Source organism: Agelaius tricolor, unplaced genomic scaffold, assembly GCF_023055355.1.
Source record: "Agelaius tricolor isolate 1412-34295 unplaced genomic scaffold, bAgeTri1.0.p SCAF_1, whole genome shotgun sequence".
NCBI lineage: Eukaryota > Metazoa > Chordata > Aves > Passeriformes > Icteridae > Agelaius > Agelaius tricolor.
This window is the reverse complement of record NW_027269261.1, coordinates 59,157,141-59,177,226: the sequence shown is the minus strand read 5'-3', so window position 1 is coordinate 59,177,226 and position 20,086 is coordinate 59,157,141. Positions and strand designations below refer to the sequence as shown.

Sequence of the window (20,086 nt, the reverse complement as noted above, 5' to 3'; positions counted from 1 at the left end):
TTACCTGCACCTTGGGGCTGGCCATCCACATGCAGGCAGGTAATCAGGTAATATGAGCAACTTGATACCTACCTGAAAAAATAAAAAAAGTATGGGCTGGGTGTGCAGTACCTAAACTAATTACTCCAAAATGATTGCCTGGATTTGGGCCAAGCATTATCTCACTTGTCCTCAGCACTACTGCAATGGCATGAGTGGAACAGAAAATGCAGTAACCTGAGAGGGAGATAAGAATGAGAGAGAGGGACAATTGAGAATCGTCTTTAGCTGTGAAGGAGCTGTTCTGTCTCTGCACCACTCTTTTGTCCAACCTCAACAGCAGTGAAGCAGCCTTTTTGTCTTGTCTCCTCCTTTTAAAATGGATTGGCAGCCAGGAGCATTATCCACACATGCATAGTCTAAACACTGTGAATTAACCTGTTTTTTTTACCTTGATCTCTATACAGCTAGACTCATCCTACTGAAGAATAAAATATCAAGTTTTGAGGGTAATTTTTATGTAGAAAACCACAAATCCCTGATTATAAAATCCTGTCATCTTAATTTTTTAAGTAGGTAATTGGTCATACAGTGAATATAATTTTAAATCATGCTGAGTAAAATGGCAAAGTTCTGATCCAATCTAATCCAGGATTATTTGGTTTATTGAAAATAATTCCTTTTTCTTTGGTGGGTTTAAAGCGGAGAATGGTTGTTTTATTGTCAGTGGAGAAAGTCAGTAATATAGTTTCTGATCTAGTAAGCTAATATACAGGACCTGCTTAGGAATTTAGTATAAAAATTAAGGTGTAAGTCAAGCTTGGAAAGCAGAGAAAAATACAGCAGCACAATATGCTTTGTCTTTCAAATCTGTCACCTGGAGAAAATAAAATTTTTCATGTCAGAGTTGGGAGATCCTGCACTGTGTTTGCTGCAATGTGTCTGAAAAGTGTGGGCTTGGGAAGTACCACAGGTGTATTTGTGGGGAAGGAAGGTATCTTAGACTTATCTTGCTAAGGGCTGTGCTTCAGGTTGTTCAACTGATGCAGCAGTTACTGTGTGAAACCATGACAGACATCAAGTAGGAGGTGAAACACTATTGAAATGCTGTAGCTTTTCCTTTTGATTGCTGTTCTCTTTACAGGGTCATTTACTGCATATATGCACATATAATAAATGAGTGGTTTTGTATGAATGAAACATCATAAGAGAATAGACAAAAATGTGAAATCAATAAGTTTACTAGCCTTTACAGTGAAGGACAAGACAGACTCTCACTAGTGGATCTAACAATTCATCCCTAATTCACTTAATCAATGCTTAGAAAATCAGTAAATGCTCACTTTCAGTGCTTGCTCCACAGGGACATACTCATTCAGTGCAATGTAGATTTGTTTAAACTTGCTGATGATACAGACCTGGGGCATGTGCTTCTTGCTGCATCAGAACCTGCAAGCCACATACATCCAAAGAACAGATAAACCATGGTCATTTATGTATAGCTGCCTAGTCTTCTGCTTTGTGTTGGCTGTGAGCTGGGCACGTCAGTGTTCACTGAGGTCTTCCCCAGGGAAGACATGGGGAAGTTAAGCTTTGACCAGAAAAGCACCAGAAGGACTAAGGGTTAGAGGACAGGGCAGCTCCTATCTTTGAAATTCAGTTTGGCACTCTGTAGGAACTATAGCTTTCATTCGTGCTAACATAGAAGTTTATGTAGCTCCTTCATCAATTTCATTGCTCCTTTTCCTTTTCCTTTTCCTTTTTTTTTTTCCATTTCCTTTTCTCCTTTTCTCCTTTTTCCTTTTCTTTATTTTTTTTTCATTTTTTCTTTTCTCCTTTTCTCATTTTTTCCTTTTTTCCTTTTTATTTTTTTCCTTTTCCTTTTTCATTTTTTTAATTTTCTGTTCTCTTCCTTCTTTTCCCTGGTTTTATATTTCTTCTTTTTTCTTTTTATTTTCCTTTTCTTCTTATCATTTTTCTTCTTAATTTTTATTCTTATTTCCCTCTCCTCTCTCCTCTCCTCTCCTCTCCTCTCCTCTCCTCTCCTCTCCTCTCCTCTCCTCTCCTCTCCTCTCCTCTCCTCTCCTCTCCTCTCCTCTCCTCTCCTCTCCTCTCCTCTCCTCTCCTCTCCTCTCCTCTCCTCTCCTCTCCTCTCCTCTCCTCTCCCCCAATGAGCTGTACATACTTCCTTCTTTCAAGAGAAACTGCAACCAAAATTGCCTGTGACCTTTCCCATGAGCACAGGTAGAAACCTCTTCTTGGCTGAGATAAAGAAATTAGAACTTCACTCTTCCATGGTTTACCCCAAGGAATGCATTTTGGCAAGATGCTAAGAATAAACCCGTTATTGAAAGGGGGATCTGGGAAGTTGACAAGCATGGCTAAGCTCAGCAGAGAAATTTGACAAGGAAATAAGATGCTTTGTAGATCAGGGTGTAGTGATTAGTCTTTTGAATGCTGGGATTATTATATAAGCAAAAAAGGAGGGAGGCACTTATTGTATATCTGACAGCTACCACTTACCCAGGTATTCTTCAAACTAATGAGGAACATAATGGTGTATTTGTTTATAAATCTTGAGCAAGACTCCTGCAGTTTATAAAAGTCAATTAAATGTGATGGAAAAGTAAAGACAACTTTTTTTTTCTACTCTCAAAAATTAGAATCCCTACAGAAAGAATAGGTTAAAAAAAATCCAGTGCCATATCACTGACATGCTGCCTTCAGTCTTGGAGTCTATGTTCATCTTCAAAAAAAACCTGTATTATATATTTAAAAACACCATGTTTTGAACACTGTACATGCACACTGAAGATAACCAAATATCCAGAAATCAGTGCCCACTGCTATGACAGATATTACTTCTCATCATGCTGTACAAAAGCAGACAGGTTAGAAAGGTGAGTAGTAGGAAAATCAATGAAATAATCTTCTGAAACCATAAAAAAGAAATTAAAAATTCTAAAATGTCTTATTAAAAATAGAGAATAGATAATTAAGTAACAGTTCTCTTCATATTTTTCTTTTTCATAAGTAATAAATTAATGTTTTGAAAACTACAGTCTCCATATTATTAAAATATTGAGCAATCACCCAGAGATATTATTTCCCCCTTTTGTGTCTTCCTCTCCCATAATCACATACACACACAACAGTGAGGTTTACCCTGAATTATCCACACAGATTCTGCTAATAAGGATTATGACTCTGTGTATGTGCATGTGTAAAAAGAGGAAAATATGAGACAACAGATTCAGCTTCCGATAAAACTTTGGAATGTTTTACAGAAGTTTGTCTTCCCACATGACACATAACGCAGGACATTATTCACACAGAGTATGCTCAGGGAAACAGAGCAATTTACAAACTTATTTGAACAACTTGGAGGTTTGATTCAAAACATCCCATTTGCATCATTATTTGATTATTCTGGGCATCACTACACGTTTTTGTTTCGTCTTCTTCAAAGGTAGCTACCAAGTTGGCTGAGACCCCCTAGACCTAGCTAGAGTTCAGAGTCTTTCCAGTCCTGTCTGCAATGCCCTTTCCTTTACTTACAGACTAATTTGTGTGTAAGCAAAATTTATCATCAGTCTATGCCTCTGCCCCTCACTGGGACATTATCTTTGGAGGTGTTATTCCAAATAGCAATTCCCCAGTTTCAGTGAAAACACCTATGGAGTCAGCTTATTGAAGGGAAGACTGAAGGATATTTATGAATGTTTACATCTAACTTATGCACATACTTCTACATGGGATATAACACCACCTGGACTGAGGCCAGATCTCACTGTTTATGTGCACAGAATGTATGGTCTCATTTTGTTCCACTTTTTTGGAATTACTGGGATAATCTAAGTGTAAATGAGTCCCTGCCTGACAGAGAGCTTTACTGAATTAGTTCCAGGAGCAAGTACTTAGTTATGATAACATTTTCTATGTGGAAGTTCCAACCAAAAAAGAAAGGGGACATTTTTCAAAAAATGTTGCTGTTGCATTCATTCATATATTAAGTAAACCGGTTCTGGTGAACCCCATTTTGAAGAGTATTCTCAGTACTATGTGACCCTAGTGACCTGCTATTGCTCCTAAAACTGCAGTGGACTGACTACCTCCCTGAGTTTTGGAGTCTCACAAGAATTTTTATCATAGGTCTAGCTTAGTCCTGGTAGCAGCACTTTGCATATTTTTACTTTGTATGATGAAAAATTACTCTTGATAAATTTTAGGAGCATGGAGAACATATTGCTCACCTACGTGGAATCTGCGTGGAAGCCACATCTTTCAATTTCTTTTGGGATTTCCCTTCACCTCTAGTCTGCTGAAAGCTTATTAGAAACAGTCTTGTATAAATATTCCCATGTACTCTGTTTTGGTTAAACAAATACCTGTACATTATTAGAGGATTGCTGGAAATTTTTAGAGTTCTTGCCACAATCTCCTTTACCACAGGGTGATTTTAGGTAGACATCAATCCAATCACAAAGGTATTCTACAGATTGCTGTCATCTTGAACAGATAATTTCTTGTCCCTATCTGCACTGAATTTTTTTGATCCTTTTGATTCTAACTGAGGAGTTATACCTGTGAAGGATATGACTCCTTAGGTGACAGCCACAAATTATAGCCAGCAGTTTGGCTTTGTGATTCCTGGTGCAGACTGCAAAGAGTGACTTTGGATTTGGTTCTGTCATCATTTTAATTCTATTGGTTTTCTTTTCTTACACTCACTGCTGGAAAACCTGGAGGTTGTCTAGATCCAAGACTTTTTATGAACATCTTTGCTATGAATCTGTAAAAATCTTTTCCACTTGTCTGTGTTATGCTTAACAGTGAATGCAAAGACCAGTCTCTTCAGATAGTGACTCACAGGAATGCAACAGGCAATCAACACAAAGGAAATGTAATACCCTAGCAGCTAATTAAAAAAGCATTACCTTCCACCAGTGCTGACCTCTAGCCATGCAGAGGATAAAGATGGGTGTCTGTCAATCAAGTTTACCTAAGAAACCTTGGCACAGTATAATGAATGGACAAACCTAAAAAAGGGAGATATTTCTCAGAATTCGAAGGTACTTTTAATACCACATTTACAGAAGCAGAAGGACTTGTCAGTAATTTGAAACCTCAGCCTGCATACTAGGAATATACCAGTGCTAAATTTGCCCAGTACTATGGACACTAGACATGGACTGTGCTGAACCATTAAAGACCTCCATGGGATTTTGATACACTTAGCACAGGGGTGTTCAGATCACAACAGTACCTACAAATATCCTAAAGTCTGCACACTTGTATTTCAGTCTTTCATCATTCCAACAGCAGAACAAGCACTGAATTTTGAGTGGGTTTTATGTTCTAAAATTTTTTTCATATATTTAGGAACTTTGCAACTGATGTTGGCTCAATCCTCAGTTCTAATTTATCATTAATTAAGGCAAGTTCACCTGCTATGTTGTCTGCAGAAACAGCATTTATCCACACTGTTCTTGCAGTACATTTGATTCCTCAGTCCTGCTGTCCATATATTTTTTCATCTAGATTTGTGTCATGCAGTGTGTTGCTCCAGAGTTCTGTGATGACCAGGACAGAGCCCTTACAGCGAGAAACAGCTTTTAAAAGATATGTTTTTTGTTTTCCTTGAACTAAGCAAGAGGTGAGAGACTAAGATCCCAATTATTTATAAAAGTACCATGGTACTTATGTGAATACACAAATGAGAGTCTGGGTGCTGGGAAGAGTGACTGGAAAGTTGCCCATCAGAAAACCACATGGAACATGAGCCAGCAGTGTGCCTGGGAGGCCAAGAAGGCCAATGGCATCCTGGCCTGTATCAGCAATAGTGTGGCCAGCATGATCAGGCAATCATTGTCCTTTTGTACTTGGTACTGGTGAGGCCACACCTTGAGGGCTGTGTCCAGTTTTGGGCCCCTCTCTATGAGGAAGGCATTGAGGTGCTGGAGAGTGTCATGAGAAGGACAATAGAGGTGGTGAAGGGTCTGGAGCACAAGCCCTATGAGGAGCGCCCCAGAGAGCTGGGGTTGTTTAGCCTGGAGAATAGGAGGCTCAAGGAAGACCTTATCACTCTCTACAGCTATCTGAAAGGTGCTGTAGCCAGGTGTGGGTTGGTCTCTTCTCCCAGGCAGAAAACAATAAGACAAGAAAAAGAGTCTAAATTGTCCCAAGGGAGGTTTAGATTGGATAACAGGAAAAGATTCTTTGCTTAAAGGGTTTTCAAGCATTGATAGAGGCTGCCCAGGGAGGTTGAGTCACTCACTATCCCTGGAGTGATCTAAAAGATATAAAAGACTTGCAGATGTGGCACTTGGCGACATGGTTTGTTGGTGGACTTGCCAGTGTTAGGTTTGCAGTAAACTCAATAATTTTAAAGGATTTTTCTCAGTCTAAACATTCTACAGTTCTGTGATTCCATCACTATTGATCTACATGGTCACAATCAAATAGTATTAGACCAGTGCCTTAGATCATGAATGGAGATGCATGACATTATGAACTGAGAAAAAAGATGAGGAAAAATGGAATTGCCGTAAATGTAAAGCCTGACAAAAGCTGATTTGCTGTGAGTCTTGGCTCATCATCTGAAGGGGAAGGGAAGGACTTGTCAGGGTAATGTGCTATTCCCATCGAGGTTCTTGGCCTCCAGGAGCTTGAGAGTGCTGAGCCAGTTGTAACCAGAAACCAGAGCAGATGGGGCAGTTGGCATCTGAAACCTGGAAGCAGGTAGACAGGCTACCACTTCTCTCCACAGCCTTCTGTTTTCTAAACAGAATTGCTCCAGATAAAATTTTCTGTGCAAGAGATAACATCAGGATCAGAGTTCCTAGGAAGTGGCAGTGAAACAAATTCAGTTCTTTCTTAATCTATTCTTTAGACAAAATATGCATTTATTTTGAGTGTTTATATTGTCCCATGCTTTGGAAGAACAGTTTGAAACATAATAAAGTTTTTTGCCTTAGTGTTGATTTTTGGCTTCCTCAGAAAATCCTCCCGCAGTGATGCCAACTTTCAAACCTTTGACTCACTTCACTTTGCACATGCTCAGCTGTGAACTCCTGAATTTTCCCTGTTGCATTTCCAGAATATTCCAGTTGCTCTGCGCATGCTCTATGACTCTGCAATTGCAGCTGTGGGCTCCTGTCTGAGGATACAGTTTCATGATCAGCATAATTTGATCTAACTATGGGCTGCTACCCAAAAAGAATGGCCCCATTTTCTCTGGTAACCCCAAATGCATTTTCAAAAATTCCTCTTTGCGTCTGATCTAGCAACTGCGCATTTATGGAACTGTTTCTGGGAGTGAGAAAGAAAAAATCTTCCTATTTTTTTTTCCCTTTCCTCTGTTTCCCAAGGTTAGTGCCAGTTCCAAGTATATGGACCATGGGCAATATGCCTGCCCCTTACTCCCTCTCACTGACCACACTGCTTGGGTATGCACTGCATGGGAGGAAAGAGCAGCTCGCCAGGATGTGGCAAAGACACGGGCCAGAGCCGTGCAGTGGGCAGTTGTATATTATGCATTTATGAAATAATACACAAAAAAACTTGGGCCAAGTAAATGATAATAATGAACAATGTCCAGGGTATTGGCTCTGCAGATATTTATTTAGTATATAAGCCATCAGGTACAGTATCCCACCTGACTGTATGGAAGCATCTTGGTTGCCAGCAACAAAGACAAGGAAATCGCAGTTACTACTATTAGTTCACCAGCATGTACTGAAAGAACAGCAGATACTTAACAGATATCTCAGAAAAACAAGCATTCCATGATGAGCTTGCTTATTCAGTGTAAGAAGTATGGACAACATATCGCTATGCTATGCCTGTTAAGAGGAACATTGCTCGTGGTGCTGAAGGACACAATCTTGCCCTGGGGTGGTGTTCTTCAGGTTATTTGGGATTTTACCTTCAATAATCATCATCCTAGGCAAGACAAAAAAAGTCAGATACCTTTCTCTGAAGCTGAAGGAAGTTGTATCAGTAGTCTGTGCATTTAGAGATGTGTCATGTGTCCCATGCTGCTCCCTCCTCAGCAGCTCAGAGCAGCATGAGGGCTGGTGGCTGTCTGTGTGTCCTCTCCAATGGGAAAGAATAGTTACCACAAAGCTTTGATTTAATACAGAGCCATGCTCTGCCTGTTGACTGCTTACTTAGTGCTCTCTGTTGCATCAAAATAAAATGGTAATTAATATCTCTTCCATAATACACCTAGTATTTTTACACCTAAATTTGTCTATTCATCACAAGCTTTTATAGTAAGTGACTCTCAGGGGCTGACCTTGCTTTCTAGCAAAGTGACTGGGAGAAGCATCGTTTGTCTTCTGAATATACAAAAACACAGTCACAGAGAAATAATGCACACACACACACATACACACAAAACCCAAAGTCACTTCAAGAAATACAGCTTTCAATATATTACCTAATCCAATTCAGCAGAACTCTCTGAGTACAAAGGGTAGGCTGGTGTGATATGATTCAAGCATATGGATATAAAGAAATGCTAAAACAAATGGAATTAAGTAGCTTATTTATGCTCTCCTCTACCCAGTGCACAGCATCATTATGATTTTATCAGGATCCCCTGGCACTCCTGATGAAGTGTGAGCAGATTGACTCACCAAAGCCACAGCTCAAATGAGCCTTTACTCTCTGATGTCCATGGACAGCTTGTGAAACTTTCCAGTTGATGCTGAGATGTCCTCTGGGAATACCAGGAGAAGTCCAGGAAACTTTTTTCTTTCTTTCTTTTCCTCTTTCTTTACCATGGTATTTTATTTATAGGGGAAGGAATAAATCTCACCATGGGAAATATAAACTTGTGATAAATGCAAAGGCTAAAAACAAAACAAAAAAATGTTCAGAATTTTTCCAAACCTTGTCATTAATAGCAGTGAATTTGTGTTCATTTAAATTTCATGCTCATTTTTGGGAAGGGAGAGAGATACAATTCAAAAGGTTAAATCCTTTGTTACAACAGTTTGCCTCTGATCCACCCTTCTGTTAGAAATTACTGCTTCAGTGCTATTTGGTGGCTCAATTGCACACCTGCCAGCCTTGCCAGAGGATTGCATCCTTTGTAACAGTTCTTAATATCTGCTAATGAAGAGTCATTTATTGAATTTCAGCAGTAGGGAAAAGAAGAAAAAGATGTGTGTGTATGGTATTAGTTTACCTTCAAGTGAATTCAGTGTCTCACTATTGCTCCTTTGTGGTCCTTCAAAAAGTAACTCCTACTGAAACCAACTGCAAATATATACCATCAGCATCAAAAGTTGTCATATATTTGAATATATATGATATATATGTATGTGTATTTGACATAAGCTCTATGCTTGTGCTACCAAAAATTTTCACTGCATCTAGCACATGAATTGAACCTGTTTGGTCCTTAAACAACACCCACATATGTTAATGCAGCTGCTATTACCATAGTAGGAATAAAGCATATATTCAGTATTTTACTGTAGAAAAGACCTTCAATTATGGCCTCAAAGCTACAACCAGGTTATCTCTAGTCCACGCTATGATACAAAGCTGTGTTTAAACAGTTAAAGAAAAAGAAAGTTTTGGCAGATCACTCAATATTTTTGGCTTTTCTGTCATTCTTTTTTTCAGTGTGGGTGAGCCATAAAGGACAAATGCAGGTGATGAAGATTGAACCAAGGTTGGTATACAACAGTAGAGAGAAGCCATACCCTTTCTAAACACATGTAAGCAGATCTTAAACTTGTAGTGGAGGGCATTTTTTTTTACTCCCAAATACCAGGAGTATTAATTTGTCAGCCATTCATTTTCATCAGTAATTCATGAGTAAAAACAAAGAAAACACTCTTCAGGAGTGCTTTTCTGTCCAAATAATGAGCCATTATTATAATTCAGAATGCTTTCAGAAAGGACAGGGGAAAATAAGCCCCTACATCTGGAAAATGCTGCAAAACATTTAAACAACAAATGTTGTTTCTCACATCCAAGATGTGCTGAGGCTGTGAGGAAAGATGTGTGTGTGTGTGTATGCATTATTTCCCTATGATTGCAACCACAAGAATGGGTTTTAGTCTGCGGAGAATCAAACTCTTATTTCTAGATTTCTTCTGTAATTATGGATATTATTCCTAGCTGGGAAATGTAGACAGTTTTCCTTCCTTTTCTGCTTCTGGTGGAAGTGATTTTTTAAGAAAAAAACTCACCTAATGAATTTCAGTATTTCCCCTTCCCATCTTTACAAAAAAAATTCCTTGGTTTTATGTCTTTGTCAAAAAAGCAAGTGACAAAATAGTTGTCAACAATTTGTACATTTTTTTTTAAGTCACAACTCCAGCAACTAGCAGAAATTGAGGAACAGATAAACCATTCATTAAACCAGCTATTGAGGAGTGCTATAGTCTGTCCTTACCCAGCCTTGATCCCTTTATTTAGGGCTCTTAAACAGCTGAACTGTGTAGCATTTCCTCGTACCACTACCTAAGCCTGCTCTCCACAGTCTGCCTTAGCTGCCTTAGCTCTCAGAGATCAGAGCAATTTCTGCCTCCGTCTAGGATGCAGGTTGGGAACTGATGGGGAGCAGAGGAGTGACAGTCCTGGAGGCTGCCACCCACCTCAGACCAGAGCTGTGACTCCCACGGACCTGGCAAACCTGGCTCAGCAGCCCCTGTGCCTTCCCCATGAGAGACACAATTTGAGCTGGAGCTATTCCTCCACAGCTATTTGAATTGGTCAGGTCACTGCAGAATTTGGGGCACATAAACGACTCCAGAGGTGCAATGGATTTTCAGTCCCAGCTGTAGCATTTTGCCTGGCAATTCAGGGTGGTTCTCAGCCCAGAGGACACTGGAGCTCATGTGTCAGGACAGAGGAAGACTGGGAAGCTTGAGCTTTTCATGTTCCTGGTTCCATGGTGACAGCAAATCAGAGCATTCAGCCGTTCCTTCTGCAGAAGAGGAGATTCCTGCTGCTCATTCACAAGAATGCCTCGAGTCCTGTGAGTATGAGCAAAGCCTTCTTCCTCTGTCATCTGGCAGCCTGGATTGGCAGAGGGTTGCTCTCATGCTCGCAAGGAAGGCTGTAAGAGAAGTTCATCGGCTGCACCTGTCAGAAAAAGGTCCTGAAGGCAAGCAAAGACATTGGAACCATCCCTCATGTCATAGGCAGTGGCACTTCAGGAATGATTTCATATGCCAGCCAGACTCCAGCTTCCCTGATTCCTCAGAGTCTTGTCATGGCTTACATACACCATGTGGCACCAAACATGAAAAACTGGAGATTACTGATCAACCTGCTCAAGATAGCAGATTTAAGGCATTGCACATTAATTTGTTTTTACTTTGGTAGTCTTATTGGCTTGCTTATTTGTTTGTTTATTTAGAGCGTGTCCCAGTTATTCCCCATCCTTCTCTCCCCTTCACTATATTTACAGGCAACTTGATGGAGTTTGGGACATAAAAAAAAAAGTAGTTAATTTGTGGTTGAAATTGCAACCTTGATTTATGTACCCTGTGAAGGCAAGGGAATTCTGGGGATGCTTATTCATCCTCAGCATTGTGAATACATTGTGCTTTCCACAGCTCTTCCACAGTTTTTCACTATTTTTCATAAAGAACTGGCCTTCAATCTAGCCTACATGCATATATTTTATGACAGTGGAATTCAGCTCTTCCTCTCTCTAACACCTTTTCATCAACTGCGCTGGAGCGACAGCTTTAACTTATGTGTATTGGCATTGAGGACATAATTCCATCTTGGGGTAAATCCCTCTGTCCATATCCGTTTCTCAGAGTGATTGCCATGCCCTGCACAGATCCTCATGGCTCACTTTCAGGGAGAAGGGCTGCACATTTATAGATTTATAGCCACTTACCACTTCAGTGTCTGGAAGTTAAACTATCTGTAAAACAAACAACTGAGACTCGGGGTAAGGAAACCAAAAGCTTTTCATAATGGGTAACGCTACATTACTGACTGCTGAAAAAAATTCATCAGAAAGGGCTGTTTTATAGAGTCATGGAATATCCCGAGTAGGAAGGGACCCACAAGGATCATCCAAGTCCAATTCTGGTTTGATCACAAGCCAGCTTTCCCTGAGTCCCCATGGAAAAACAGGGGAAAACCAGTGTTCACCCCCAGAGACTAATAGGATGCTTCTCTAATTCTGTCTTCAGTTTTTGGCCCCTCACTACATGCAAGACATTGAGGCATTAGAGAAGGGCACTGGAGATGGTGAAGGGTCTGGGGCACAAGTCTTTTGAGGAGCAGCTGAGGGAGCTGTGGGTATTTCGCCTGGAGAAAAGGAGGCTTGAGGGGATCTTATTGCTCTCCACAACTCCCTGGAAAGGAGGTTGTATCCAGGTGGGGCACAGACTCTCCCAAGTAATGAGTGATAGGACAAGAAGAAACAGTCTCAAATTGCATCAGGGTAAGTTTAGATTGGATATCAGAAAAAATTTTCTTCACTGAAAGGGTGATTAAGCATTGGAACAGGCTGTCCAGGGAAGTGGTGGAATCATTATCCCTGGGAGTGTTCCAGAGATGTGTGGATCTGGAATTTAGGGACATGGTTTAGTGTTGAACACAGCAGTGTTAAGTTAATGGTTGAACTTGATGATCTTAGAGGTATTTTCCAACCTAAATGATTCTATGGTACTGTGAGCTAGTTCAGCCATCAGGTAGCCATGCTGAACATGCTGAAATCAGCCAAATTCAATTTCTACACGTAGCTGAGAGTAAGGACAAATGGTGAATGTAAGTCCAAGGCAATGGCAGTGTAACAGGAGGCTCTTATTGAAAAATGGCAAGATGAGAATCTTAAGTGGCTCACCTGGCAGGTGCTCCATATGGTGAGGAACCAAAGCATGTGAACCACAGAGAGATTTGACAGGAAAACATCTGACAGATGGAGGCAGCAGCATATCCCAACCAAAGCATGTCTCCAAAGAGCAGGACAGATTGACCTGAAGAGCAGATTACGTGATGATTGTGATATTAACTGGCTACACTATGACAACAGTAAAAACATATCCCTGTGAAATAACTGTGCCCCACAAGTCAGCATATGATGGCTCAGAAGACAAACCAGCAAACCAGCAATAACACTAAAGATATAGGAACTTGTACAAGATTTCAAAGAAGGACCATGAGCTACCAGAAGGAAGAGTCTGAAAGGGGTAGGAAGAAGTCAGTCTGAACATACATCACCAAAATGCCAGCAGCACACACACAGTATCTTCATTAATAATTCTCCTCATAAGAAGTGAGTTGCTTTTAGAAATTAGGAGCTTTTTTATTTTGTTATCCAGAATTTAGTTACTGAAGTGGGATTATAAAATGTATATGCATAGTCTGCCTTAACAAACCCTTGTTATTTAACTGGCTACATGTGTGTAACCTGTCACCAAAAATTTACCATTTCATAAGTAGAACATATCCCTTCCAGGCATCATTTGTGTTATCCACTCACATGACAGCTGCAAAGGATTGTCATTGCAGTGACACTCGAAAAGGAAGGACATGCAGAAGGGTTTGATACAGCTACTCTGATTTCTAAGTGTGCTGGCTCTTGTTGATTTGTGAGTAATGCAAATGTTTTTCTGAAGAGGCCTGAGCTCAACAAGAAAATAACTGGGTTTCCTAGTGGACAAGGAATATTTTGGCTTTGAATTCTGGTGCTGCATCTCTTCTGTAGCACAGAATTTTTTAGTTTAGAAAAAGTATTTCTGGGTCAGAAAGAAAGCAAACTTTATGTGTTTGTAATGGAAACATGCACCCATCTACTGGGCAGAAAGAAGTCATTGCAAATGTGATATCCAGTTCTGATTGTCAAATCAGCTTCTTCTTTGAGTTACCCCTTTATCAATGGCAGGTGACACACTCAACAAGTCTTCCTGAAGGAGAAGGTGGTGAGTGGTTCTGTATATTTTCCCTGTCCCATTAAGGCATGAAGAGATACTAAAACAATTTTGGACAGGAACTGTTTAAAACCACATCCCAAACAAGTACCATTCTTTCCTGATACTTACCTGTGAGGGTGGACTAGAACCTGATGCTTTAGAAATGCCAATAGATTGGAGCTGCCTGAGTTTTGCCTTCTGGATCTGATGATCGAGAACATTGCTGCTTTAGCTACTTGTGTGCTAAATTGATCTTGATGATGGAGAACATTCCTTTTAGCTATTTGTGTGCCACAGGTGCTGCAGTGTAGCTCAGGCTTCATTATTTAGACTAACTCAGCAATGCAGAGCTTACCTCCTGGTTCCTCATCACTGCTGTCCTTGGAACATGTCCCATGGGCATCGACAAACAGGCTCCTGCAGAGCCTCCACAGGATTTAGGAGTGTGGAGAATTGAAAATTCTCCCCTGAAATCACTCAGTACAGACCTTCTGGTTTCCTGAGGGAATGAATTCCCCTGTGGGCTTCTGTCCACTTTTAAAAGGACATAGAAACATGCAAATATCCTCTTTGACAAAGTAACCATAACAAACTGGGGCTGGCAGAGAAGGACTGGGTACAGGAATAGAGGTCTGAGTGAGAGAATTGAGAACTGAGTGCTGAGGTCTCTGACACAGAAATCCATGTTACTTTTTGACTCATTTTCCCCTGTGCTATGCCTGTCTTTCTCACAGTTTTGAAGGATGATGCCAATGATTGTAGAGTACTTTACAGGATACTTTAAATGCTAATTATTAAGGATAACTTAAGCAATCTGAGTGGGGCTAATCACAGTGGGTGTTCTATTCAACAGGTAGTAATTTTGTTATTTTTAGAGACATTCCTAAAATGTTTACTATAAATTGTGTAGCTACCAACATGGTCATCAACATTGGTTAAAATTAATTTCCTGTCATCTTCCAGACTGAGAAAATGAACTCTTTCATGTCTTTCATGAACAAAGTACTAATGTCATGGATGGATACTGGGTCGGTTTTAATCTCCTTAGAGTCACATTCTAGGCAAAAGGTGTTTATTTCTGTTGGAGGCAAAAGAACACAACAATGATTTTGCTCTTTCTCAGTCTTTTAACCTGAAATTCACTCAAAATTTCTCCCTCACGTTTTTGCTTCTGTTTTGGAGTAGACTTGAATGGGCCTCAGAATTGTGCTGTGTAAAAAAAGCAGAATTCCCTGAGGCGGTGGCATGAGAGGTGTGGAGGACAAGGAGGTATCTGAAGCAAGCCTTCCTCCATTGTTCTGCTCCTCCTCACAGGCTTTCTTGAGAGGTGTCTTTTATGTCCTGCCCCCAGGTAGCTTTTCAGCACATCAGCTCTTCTGTGCTGGGAGTGCTTCCTAACATCTGTTTCAGATTTGTTGCTCCTTTGTTTCCATTTATGTCCCTTCTCAACCATTATTATTTTTGGGCTGAAAATATTAAATTGTATAGAAAATATCCGAATAGGCTATGACCAGAGTATGTGTGAGGTAAATTTTATTTTAATTGTTGTTTTCTGTCATATTAAGCACAGGAGGTTCAGCTGCTTTATGGAAAGGGGAGAAAATAGTTTTGTCTGTCTTCATTTAGCAAAACAAAGTCTACAGAGAGTATCTGTCTTTTTACAGACCAGCTGTTGCAGTCAGAAAAACACCATGAGGTTTTGAGCTCAGAGTCCTCATCACATCACATTTTTACCATCAAATCAGCATTACTACAAGAAAATTAACTGATCTAGGAATGTAGCAATTTCTTGTTCTAATGATTCTCTTAATTTTTGCAATCCTCACAGAATGAGAGTACCATGGGAACTGCACCTTAAGGTCCTAGTATGCATCTTGGGGTCTGGTTTTTAGATTATTGGGACTACCATTATTGCTGGGGTGATCAATGGGTACCCATATGCTGAATAAAAACACTGGAATTTTTTGCATATTCTCATGATTACCAAACAACAGAACTATTCTGCATGGTGTTAAAAAATAAGATGGGAATACTACTGCTTATTTGTTAGAGTTTATGGAAGCAATCCAGTCAGTGCAAAATGAGAGCTTAATCTTGAGCAAGTATCACAAACAATTAAAAAGTAAAGATTTGCATTCTGAATATAAAAGGGTGAACGTTGTACTAAATAGCCAGTATTAATGCACAGCAGGACAACAAAATAAAGGCATGTGTATAAACAACAGACCTCTTCAATTTCTGTTCGCATTCACACTTCATTGTTGATGATAATTTCTTTTTTTCTTTTTCCATTCTCTAACCTTCATGCATACATTTCTTGCTCAGTCACCTATACCTGCCAAGATGAGAGGGACACAGCAGAAGTTAGAAGTGGACTGGCTCTCTTGCCATTTCCCAGTCTAAAATATTTAATATACCCTAAGATGGTGCATGAAAGTTAAGAATGTGGCTTATGCTTTGGGGAGCAGAGGTCATCTGGCAACCCAGAGGAGTAAGCACCTCGCTGTTTGCAAGATTGTTCTGTCTTTTTCCAGTGTAGCATGTCTAGTATTTTAGCTTTGCTCTGATTCCATACATGGGTCCAAGCCACATCCTGTTCAATGGAGTTAGCAGAACCTCTGCATAACTCCTCTGTGGGGCCATTTTTAAGTTCCACACTGGTAGGACATCAATAGCTCTGTACCACAAACATGGTTTTGGCTGGGCTGTGGAGGCAGCCTCCAGAGCAACTTGTGGAATTCTTTGGCAGTCAAACTACAGAGGCATATGGCACTGAGTTACTTACTGGATAATATTAAAAATAGTATAAGGCTCTGCATTTTAACTGAGGAACTATATTGCTGCTCATTAAACACTTCAGAAATGTCCATCTTCATAAATATAAAATATAGAATTACATATGCCAAAGAAAGGCATTATTACACTTCCTTAGAATGAAATCTTCCAGGTTTTAAAATGCTTAGTAATACTGGCTCACTGACATCCTTCTTGTGACCTTAAAACAATTTTTTGTTGTTTCCTTTAAATAATTTAGTGAGTGATTGCTCAGTGATGATGTTTAAATAAAAACACAATGTGATAGTTAATCTGCGAGACAGATGCTATTAATATTGGGTGGATGTAGTTTCAGAAGTATTCTGCCTGGATTCGAAGCACTAAGCTGGATATAAATAGTGGTGGATTTCCCTTATGTGGAAAATGTAATAGCCCCATTAAGCATGTCTTCGCTGCAGAGTCAGGCCGTATATTGACCCCCAGCTTTGAGTCCCAGCTTTTACTGAGATGAGGTGCAGGGAGCCAGACTGCCAAGCTATTTTGGGCTAATGAATCCTCATTAGCTTGGTGCTCCCTTGGGTATTTCTGTTGTCCTTCACAGGGCAACCCTAACCTAGTCCTTTATCTCTGCAGTATGTGGAGTTGTCTCAAGTCCAAGTCATTTGGTCTCAGACCCTGAGCACCTTTGAATGGCTGAATTACATAGCCCATGCATAATAATTTCAAGGAAATTATCAATTAAATAATAATGAAATAATCAATGGCATTATCTGGATCTGTAGCAACAAAGAATGGGTAGTAATGACCATGGCATGGCCTTGGAGAGGGCTCCACTATCTTAAGGTCACTTGCCAACAACCAAGGAACAAATGTGATGCCTTTACAAGGTCTATCTGTTTCTGAAAAACCTCTATTCCTGTGAACTAGGTCCTCACCAGGAAACAGGGAAGATGAGAACACTGAATGAAGGTGAAAAGCTGTCTCTAACTTCTCTTTCCAACTTCATCATCCTTCAGAGACTGACAGCATCAGAGTCTGTGTGTGGGCATGACGAATGGAGTAAAATGCAAAGCTGAAATAAGAGTCAAAAAATAACTCCACTCTGAAGACATGCTATTGCAGGGGGCTGCTTTATGGCCAAGTCACTCTTCCCAAATGACCACAGTTTCAGAATAAGATGGAAAAGATGTTTCTGTATATGTATGTGCCAACAAAATGCTGGCAGGTATATACTGCCTTCATTCCAGCCCACCCTTCTGTTTTCCCTGGAGAGAAGAAATATTATACCTGCTGCTACTTTACATCGTAGGCTATACTCACAGCTACACATTCAATTATTTTTAAACTGTACCAGTGACAATTCCTATATATAATGGGGTCTATTTTCCCCTTTGTCCTTTGGGTGTTTTTTTAATTTCATTTTATTTTTTCAAACAAAATAAAAGATGGATCAGCTAAAGATCTTTGTTTAAGTATTATTGGCATAGAGTAAATTCAGTAATATGAGAGTTAGTCCTGGAAGTATGTTAATAAGATTACTCATATTACCTATGTGCTTAATAAATTTTTGCTGGCTACTGCTGGATGCTTTGTAGCTTTAGAAACTTATACTTTAAGTTAGAGTAAATCTCAGCTCAGCACTGAAGGGAAGGCTAATGCAGCTATTACTTACTGCCTGAAGTTTGGGACCTGCAGCTGCAGCTTCCTTGCTTTATCAGAGTCATCTTTGCACAAATCATATTGGAGTCTCACACAGGATTTAGCACAGGATTTTCTGTGCTAAGGAGATCCAGAGCTGCCTCCAAAAGCAACAATTCAGCAGAGGCACTACACCAGGACACAAGGCAGGGCATGCAAGTGCTAGACCTGTTTCAGCTGTCTTCCCCTCCACAAAAGAAGTATATATTTCCTTTTTAACACAGGAATATCTCCATTTTGGGATTTGATTAATGGTGGCATGAAATGCTTCCACAGAGAAGGATAATGATGATGTGGGATAAGAGGAAGGAAGGACTGGTGCTTTTCCATCACTGGCAGATTTTGTGAACCAGGAGCCACTGTGTTCTCTGCACCATCATCCCTTCTGTAAAAAGTGGCACTAATACTCCTCTTCCCCACAGGAACTTTGAAGATCAACGCATTCATGCTGCTGAGGCAATCAGATGCAAGAGATAAACACTCAGACACTAGATCAGGCATCCACTGGGAACCTGAGGACTGTATCTCAGCCGTGTGTCTCACATTACTTAGATAAGAAACCTTAAAAGTTTTCTTCAGTACGCCTCTGTATCATTTCCAGGATAGTGCAATATTTTTCTTCATCTTCTTCCTTGATGGTTGTTTTAAATATTGGGGGAATTCAGAAAATAAAAATCCTGTGCAAAAAACTTTTCATTGCTTTAACACGCTGTATTTCTCACAATTTTTTGGCCAAAAGCAGTCTCATAATTGGACAGTAAACTTCTGACTGTACAACAAAACTTCATGTATTTCACTCAATTTACTGTCTGCTGAAAAATATTGTCAGAGACATGTAATTTGGAGGCCAGTCTGAAACATGTCTATTTAAAGACTTCAATCTTTTATCATTATGTATAGTGATGGTGGTATTTATAATAGGTATTTGCACTACTGAAACACTGAAATATTTACCATGGATATTTGCACGTCTGAAAGCTGTGACAAGGCAAGAGGATTTGGAAGCCAAACCCAGAGTTAAGGCCTGAAGTTTTTTTCTTGGTGAAAGAAATTGGGAGTATTCCTACAGTAAGAAACTTTGGACATTCCTAAAATGCTACAAGTGCTCTACATCTAGGTGATGATCAATGAGGGGAGATGATAATACATCACAAATGCTGAAAAAATGACAGTAAAGAAAGTGAAGATACTGTGATAATGGAAAAGAGAACAAAGAGAAAGAATAAGACAAGAGTAAGAGAAGCATAATCCAGTTTGTGAGGAACATATGTTTGAAAGTACTCGGAAAAAACCCTCCACTGTTCTTTGGTGAAACTATCTCAAGTTTCTCAAATCAGTCTTGCTTTTTCATGATAAACAGCACTATGATCTGGATATGTTTTCTATATTATTCACACAGTAATAGCAACCTGATTTGTGATATTTGGGTCTTTACTCAAAATCTTCAAATACAGAATTTCTGCACAGTAAAATTAGTTCATCTGCCATTATATTTACTTTTCATAGACAATTTTTACAGTCTCACAAATCCTGGTCTGAATATCACTGCTGGTGGGAAATAGGCTAAAATAATCCAAATGTTTCTCTCAGAGAGCAGCACCTTAAAATGAATGAATCACATTTAGTACTTTGACAAAGAAAAATGAATGACAAATATGTTATATAACTTCATTTTTCCCCAGAGTACACCTCATTTTTATATGTACATATTAGTGATATATACTAATATT

General features: G+C 39.7%; 1 long non-coding RNA gene across 1 annotated transcript in view; it reads left to right on the top strand.

Moving 5' to 3' along the window:
• Positions 1 to 18,744, top strand: part of LOC139590781 (uncharacterized) — a 32,561-nt gene extending 13,817 nt beyond the window's left edge. The window contains exons 2-3 of the long non-coding RNA XR_011679442.1: positions 9,619 to 9,667; positions 17,586 to 18,744. This is a non-coding gene — a long non-coding RNA (uncharacterized lncRNA). The remainder of the gene's footprint in view (positions 1 to 9,618; positions 9,668 to 17,585) is intronic.
• The last annotated feature ends 1,342 nt before the right edge of the window (positions 18,745 to 20,086 follow it).